This window comes from Dendrobates tinctorius, unplaced genomic scaffold (genome assembly GCF_039654945.1).
Source record: "Dendrobates tinctorius isolate UK_male_01 unplaced genomic scaffold, ASM3965494v1 ptg000107l, whole genome shotgun sequence".
Taxonomy (NCBI): domain Eukaryota; kingdom Metazoa; phylum Chordata; class Amphibia; order Anura; family Dendrobatidae; genus Dendrobates; species Dendrobates tinctorius.
The window spans coordinates 28,099,095-28,107,417 of record NW_027361775.1 but is presented as its reverse complement, the minus strand read 5'-3'; positions in this window follow the sequence as shown (position 1 = coordinate 28,107,417).

Below are 8,323 nucleotides of genomic sequence, written 5' to 3'. Positions count from 1 at the left end.
TGTCTGCTCAGGGACCTCTCCTGGACGAGGTGGAGGAAGAAGAGGAGGAGGAGGATGATGATGGGGATGATTACTTAGGGGAGGAGGATGCATCTCGTGGGGCAAGTGAAAATGTTGGCGTGGCAAGGTCTGGTACAGGGTTTGTGCGTGACTGGAGGGATGTGGATTTGCCAGAAAGTGCTCCTCCACCCAGCACTCGCAGTGCATCATTGACACCGGGAACATTGGCCCACATGTCAGATTATGCCTTGCGGATCCTAAAAAGGGACCCCCGCATTGCCAAAATGATGAACGATGACGACTACTGGTTGGCCAGCATCCTGGATCCACGCTATAAAGACAAATTACAAAACATCATGCCACAGGAGAACCTTGACCTAATATTGGCTAATAAACAAGCAACTCTGGTAAATCGGTTGCTTGAGGCATTCCCAGCACACAGCAGCGGTGATGGTTCTCACACGAGCCGTACGGGCCGGGGTCAGCTTGTCAGAGGTGTTCGTGGTGCACACAGCAGAAGTGGCGTTGGAGACAGGGGTTTCATGACAATGTTGTGGACTGATTTTTCAAATACCGCTCACACAACTGGTAATACTGCATCGATGGAAAGTGACAGGAGACAGCAGTTGTCAACTATGGTTACAAACTACTTTTCCTCCCATATCGATGTTCTCCCACACAGGTCATTCCCCTTTGACTATTGGGCCGCTAAACTGGACACCTGGCCTGAATTGGCCCAATATGCCTTACAGGAGCTCGCTTGCCCAGCTGCAAGTGTGCCATCGGAAAGAGTCTTCAGTGCAGCTGGATCAATCCTGACAGAAAAAAGGACCCGTCTGTCAACCCAAAATGTGGATAATCTAACCTTCATTAAAATGAACCACGCATGGGTTTCCAAGGATTTTGTCCCACCTTCCCCTGATGACACATAGGGTGACAGAAAAATGGCTTGCTTTGGTCCACCTCTTCCTGGTTCTTCACCTATTTCGCCTTTTGCATCAGCTGAATGTCCAACATCAACATATGCCACTTTCTAAAACTCCCTAACTGTGCTGCCTCCCCCCCCATGGCCGGGGTCACCACCTAGCGCACGACACCGTGCGAGTGCCGTTGCCCTGGACAGGTTGGTAGGCCGACTCTTGGGCGCGGGCACTGGCACAGGGTCCCTCATAGTGCAATCAAGTGTCTCTGACGGTGGTGGTGCACACCCGCCGTCAGACACACCGCTGTACTATGAGGGGCCCAGTGCCAGTACCGACGCCCACGAGTGGGCCCCCCTTGCTTGGGCAGGGCCCCAGCATTTGCAATCTTTACCTCTCCCTGCTCCTCCGCTGTGTAATCTGGGCCGTCAAATCCATACTGTGCCTGACACCGTCTGAGCCTGCCTCCTGAGACATATATTTTGAATGTGTACGCTATCCATACATGTTATCTGGGGATACGGTACCCTTTCTAACCTTTGTGCAATCACGTGCAATCAATACTGGGCCTAACACCGTCTGAGCCTGCCTCCTGAGACATATATTTTGAATGTGTACGCTATCCATACATGTTATCTGGGGATACGGTACCCTTTCTAACCTTTGTGCAATCACGTGCAATCAATACTGGGCCTAACACCGTCTGAGCCTGCCTCCTGAGACATATATTTTGAATGTGTACGCTATCCATACATGTTATCTGGGGATACGGTACCCTTTCTAACCTTTGTGCAATCACGTGCAATCCATACTGGGCCTAACACCGTCTGAGCCTGCCTCCTGAGACATATATTTTGAATGTGTACGCTATCCATACATGTTATCCGGGGATATGGTACCCTTTCTAACCTTTGTGCAATCACGTGCAATCCATACTTGGCCTAACACCGTCTGAGCCTGCCTCCTGAGACATATATTTTGAATGTGTACGCTATCCATACATGTTATCCGGGGATACGGTACCCTTTCTAACCTTTGTGCAATCACGTGCAATCCATACTGGGCCTAACACCGTCTGAGCCTGCCTCCTGAGACATATATTTTGAATGTGTACGCTATCCATACATGTTATCTGGGGATACGGTACCCTTTCTAACCTTTGTGCAATCACGTGCAATCCATACTGGGCCTAACACCGTCTGAGCCAGCCTCCTGAGACATATATTTTGAATGTGTACGCTATCCATACATGTTATCTGGGGATATGGTACCCTTTCTAACCTTTGTGCAATCACGTGCAATCCATACTGGGCCTAACACCGTCTGAGCCTGCCTCCTGAGACATATATTTTGAATGTGTACGCTATCCATACATGTTATCCGGGGATACGGTACCCTTTCTAACCTTTGTGCAATCACGTGCAATCCATACTGGGCCTAACACCGTCTGAGCCTGCCTCCTGAGACATATATTTTGAATGTGTACGCTATCCATACATGTTATCCGGGGATACGGTACCCTTTCTAACCTTTGTGCAATCACGTGCAATCCATACTGGGCCTAACACCGTCTGAGCCAGCCTCCTGAGACATATTTTGAATGTGTACACTATCCATACATGTTATCTGGGGATATGGTACCCTTTCTAACTTTTGTGCAATCACATGCAATCCATACTGGGCCTAACACCGTCTGAGCCTGCCTCCTGAGACATATATTTTGAATGTGTACGCTATCCATACATGTTATCCGGGGATACGGTACCCTTTCTAACCTTTGTGCAATCACGTGCAATCCATACTGGGCCTAACACCGTCTGAGCCTGCCTCCTGAGACATATATTTTGAATGTGTACGCTATCCATACATGTTATCTGGGGATACGGTACCCTTTCTAACCTTTGTGCAATCACGTGCAATCAATACTGGGCCTAACACCGTCTGAGCCTGCCTCCTGAGACATATATTTTGAATGTGTACGCTATCCATACATGTTATCTGGGGATACGGTACCCTTTCTAACCTTTGTGCAATCACGTGCAATCCATACTGGGCCTAACACCGTCTGAGCCTGCCTCCTGAGACATATATTTTGAATGTGTACGCTATCCATACATGTTATCCGGGGATACGGTACACTTTCTAACCTTTGTGCAATCACGTGCAATCCATACTGGGCCTAACACCGTCTGAGCCTGCCTCCTGAGACATATATTTTGAATGTGTACGCTATCCATACATGTTATCCGGGGATACGGTACCCTTTCTAACCTTTGTGCAATCACGTGCAATCCATACTGGGCCTAACACCGTCTGAGCCTGCCTCCTGAGACATATATTTTGAATGTGTACGCTATCCATACATGTTATCCGGGGATACGGTACCCTTTCTAACCTTTGTGCAATCACGTGCAATCCATACTGGGCCTAACACCGTCTGAGCCTGCCTCCTGAGACATATATTTTGAATGTGTACGCTATCCATACATGTTATCCGGGGATACGGTACACTTTCTAACCTTTGTGCAATCACGTGCAATCCATACTGGGCCTAACACCGTCTGAGCCTGCCTCCTGAGACATATATTTTGAATGTGTACGCTATCCATACATGTTATCTGGGGATACGGTACCCTTTCTAACCTTTGTGCAATCACGTGCAATCCATACTGGGCCTAACACCGACTGAGCCTGCCTCCTGAGACATATATTTTGAATGTGTACGCTATCCATACATGTTATCTGGGGATACGGTACCCTTTCTAACCTTTGTGCAATCACGTGCAATCCATACTGGGCCTAACACCGTCTGAGCCTGCCTCCTGAGACATATATTTTGAATGTGTACGCTATCCATACATGTTATCCGGGGATACGGTACCCTTTCTAACCTTTGTGCAATCACGTGCAATCCATACTGGGCCTAACACCGTCTGAGCCTGCCTCCTGAGACATATATTTTGAATGTGTACGCTATCCATACATGTTATCCGGGGATACGGTACCCTTTCTAACCTTTGTGCAATCACGTGCAATCCATACAGGGCCTAACACCGTCTGAGCCTGCCTCCTGAGACATATATTTTGAATGTGTACGCTATCCATACATGTTATCTGGGGATACGGTACCCTTTCTAACCTTTGTGCAATCACGTGCAATCCATACTGGGCCTAACACCGTCTGAGCCTGCCTCCTGAGACATATATTTTGAATGTGTACGCTATCCATACATGTTATCCGGGGATACGGTACCCTTTCTAACTTTTGTGCAATCGCGTGCAATCCATACTGGGCCTAACACCATCTGAGCCTGCCTCCTGAGACATATATTTTGAATGTGTACACTATCCATACATGTTATCTGGGGATACGGTACCCTTTCTAACCTTTGTGCAATCACGTGCAATCCATACTGGGCCTAACACCGTCTGAGCCTGCCTCCTGAGACATATATTTTGAATGTGTACGCTATCCATACATGTTATCTGGGGATACGGTACCCTTTCTAACCTTTGTGCAATCACGTGCAATCCATACTGGGCCTAACACCGTCTGAGCCTGCCTCCTGAGACATATATTTTGAATGTGTACGCTATCCATACATGTTATCCGGGGATACGGTACCCTTTCTAACCTTTGTGCAATCACGTGCAATCCATACTGGGCCTAACACCGTCTGAGCCTGCCTCCTGAGACATATATTTTGAATGTGTACGCTATCCATACATGTTATCCGGGGATACGGTACCCTTTCTAACCTTTGTGCAATCACGTGCAATCCATACTGGGCCTAACACCGTCTGAGCCTGCCTCCTGAGACATATATTTTGAATGTGTACGCTATCCATACATGTTATCCGGGGATACGGTACCCTTTCTAACCTTTGTGCAATCACGTGCAATCCATACTGGGCCTAACACCGTCTGAGCCTGCCTCCTGAGACATATATTTTGAATGTGTACGCTATCCATACATGTTATCTGGGTATACGGTACCCTTTCTAACCTTTGTGCAATCACGTGCAATCCATACTGGGCCTAACACCGTCTGAGCCTGCCTCCTGAGACATATATTTTGAATGTGTACGCTATCCATACATGTTATCTGGGGATACGGTACCATTTCTAACCTTTGTGCAATCACGTGCAATCCATACTGGGCCTAACACCGTCTGAGCCTGCCTCCTGAGACATATATTTTGAATGTGTACGCTATCCATACATGTTATCCGGGGATACGGTACCCTTTCTAACCTTTGTGCAATCACGTGCAATCCATACTGGGCCTAACACCGTCTGAGCCTGCCTCCTGAGACATATATTTTGAATGTGTACGCTATCCATACATGTTATCCGGGGATACGGTACCCTTTCTAACCTTTGTGCAATCATGTACAATCCATACTGGGCCTAACACCGTCTGAGCCTGCCTCCTGAGACATATATTTTGAATGTGTACGCTATCCATACATGTTATCTGGGGATACGGTACCCTTTCTAACCTTTGTGCAATCACGTGCAATCAATACTGGGCCTAACACCGTCTGAGCCTGCCTCCTGAGACATATATTTTGAATGTGTACGCTATCCATACATGTTATCTGGGGATACGGTACCCTTTCTAACCTTTGTGCAATCACGTGCAATCCATACTGGGCCTAACACCGTCTGAGCCTGCCTCCTGAGACATATATTTTGAATGTGTACGCTATCCATACATGTTATCCGGGGATATGGTACCCTTTCTAACCTTTGTGCAATCACGTGCAATCCATACTAGGCCTAACACCGTCTGAGCCTGCCTCCTGAGACATATATTTTGAATGTGTACGCTATCCATACATGTTATCCGGGGATACGGTACCCTTTCTAACCTTTGTGCAATCACGTGCAATCCATACTGGGCCTAACACCGTCTGAGCCTGCCTCCTGAGACATATATTTTGAATGTATACGCTATCCATACATGTTATCTGGGGATACGGTACCCTTTCTAACCTTTGTGCAATCACGTGCAATCCATACTGGGCCTAACACCGTCTGAGCCAGCCTCCTGAGACATATATTTTGAATGTGTACGCTATCCATACATGTTATCTGGGGATATGGTACCCTTTCTAACCTTTGTGCAATCACGTGCAATCCATACTGGGCCTAACACCGTCTGAGCCTGCCTCCTGAGACATATATTTTGAATGTGTACGCTATCCATACATGTTATCCGGGGATACGGTACCCTTTCTAACCTTTGTGCAATCACGTGCAATCCATACTGGGCCTAACACCGTCTGAGCCTGCCTCCTGAGACATATATTTTGAATGTGTACGCTATCCATACATGTTATCCGGGGATACGGTACCCTTTCTAACCTTTGTGCAATCACGTGCAATCCATACTGGGCCTAACACCGTCTGAGCCAGCCTCCTGAGACATATTTTGAATGTGTACACTATCCATACATGTTATCTGGGGATATGGTACCCTTTCTAACCTTTGTGCAATCACATGCAATCCATACTGGGCCTAACACCGTCTGAGCCTGCCTCCTGAGACATATATTTTGAATGTGTACGCTATCCATACATGTTATCCGGGGATACGGTACCCTTTCTAACCTTTGTGCAATCACGTGCAATCCATACTGGGCCTAACACCGTCTGAGCCTGCCTCCTGAGACATATATTTTGAATGTGTACGCTATCCATACATGTTATCTGGGGATACGGTACCCTTTCTAACCTTTGTGCAATCACGTGCAATCAATACTGGGCCTAACACCGTCTGAGCCTGCCTCCTGAGACATATATTTTGAATGTGTACGCTATCCATACATGTTATCTGGGGATACGGTACCCTTTCTAACCTTTGTGCAATCACGTGCAATCCATACTGGGCCTAACACCGTCTGAGCCTGCCTCCTGAGACATATATTTTGAATGTGTACGCTATCCATACATGTTATCCGGGGATATGGTACCCTTTCTAACCTTTGTGCAATCATGTGCAATCCATACTGGGCCTAACACCATCTGAGCCTGCCTCCTGAGACATATATTTTGAATGTGTACGCTATCCATACATGTTATCCGGGGATACGGTACCCTTTCTAACCTTTGTGCAATCACGTGCAATCCATACTGGGCCTAACACCGTCTGAGCCTGCCTCCTGAGACATATATTTTGAATGTGTACGCTATCCATACATGTTATCCGGGGATACGGTACCCTTTCTAACCTTTGTGCAATCACGTGCAATCCATACTGGGCCTAACACCATCTGAGCCTGCCTCCTGAGACATATATTTTGAATGTGTACGCTATCCATACATGTTATCCGGGGATACGGTACAGTTTCTAACCTTTGTGCAATCACGTGCAATCCATACTGGGCCTAACACCGTCTGAGCCTGCCTCCTGAGACATATATTTTGAATGTGTACGCTATCCATACATGTTATCTGGGGATACGGTACCCTTTCTAACCTTTGTGCAATCACGTGCAATCCATACTGGGCCTAACACCGTCTGAGCCTGCCTCCTGAGACATATATTTTGAATGTGTACGCTATCCATACATGTTATCCGGGGATACGGTACCCTTTCTAACCTTTGTGCAATCACGTGCAATCCATACTGGGCCTAACACCGTCTGAGCCTGCCTCCTGAGACATATATTTTGAATGTGTACGCTATCCATACATGTTATCCGGGGATACGGTACCCTTTCTAACCTTTGTGCAATCACGTGCAATCCATACTGGGCCTAACACCGTCTGAGCCTGCCTCCTGAGACATATATTTTGAATGTGTACGCTATCCATACATGTTATCTGGGGATACGGTACCCTTTCTAACCTTTGTGCAATCACGTGCAATCCATACTGGGCCTAACACCGTCTGAGCCTGCCTCCTGAGACATATATTTTGAATGTGTACGCTATCCATACATGTTATCCGGGGATACGGTACCCTTTCTAACCTTTGTGCAATCACGTGCAATCCATACTGGGCCTAACACCGTCTGAGCCTGCCTCCTGAGACATATATTTTGAATGTGTACGCTATCCATACATGTTATCTGGGGATACGGTACCCTTTCTAACCTTTGTGCAATCACGTGCAATCCATACTGGGCCTAACACCGTCTGAGCCTGCCTCCTGAGACATATATTTTGAATGTGTACGCTATCCATACATGTTATCTGGGGATACGGTACCATTTCTAACCTTTGTGCAATCACGTGCAATCCATACTGGGCCTAACACCGTCTGAGCCTGCCTCCTGAGACATATATTTTGAATGTGTACGCTATCCATACATGTTATCCGGGGATACGGTACCCTTTCTAACCTTTGTGCAATCACGTGCAATCCATACTGGGCCTAACACCGTCTGAGCCT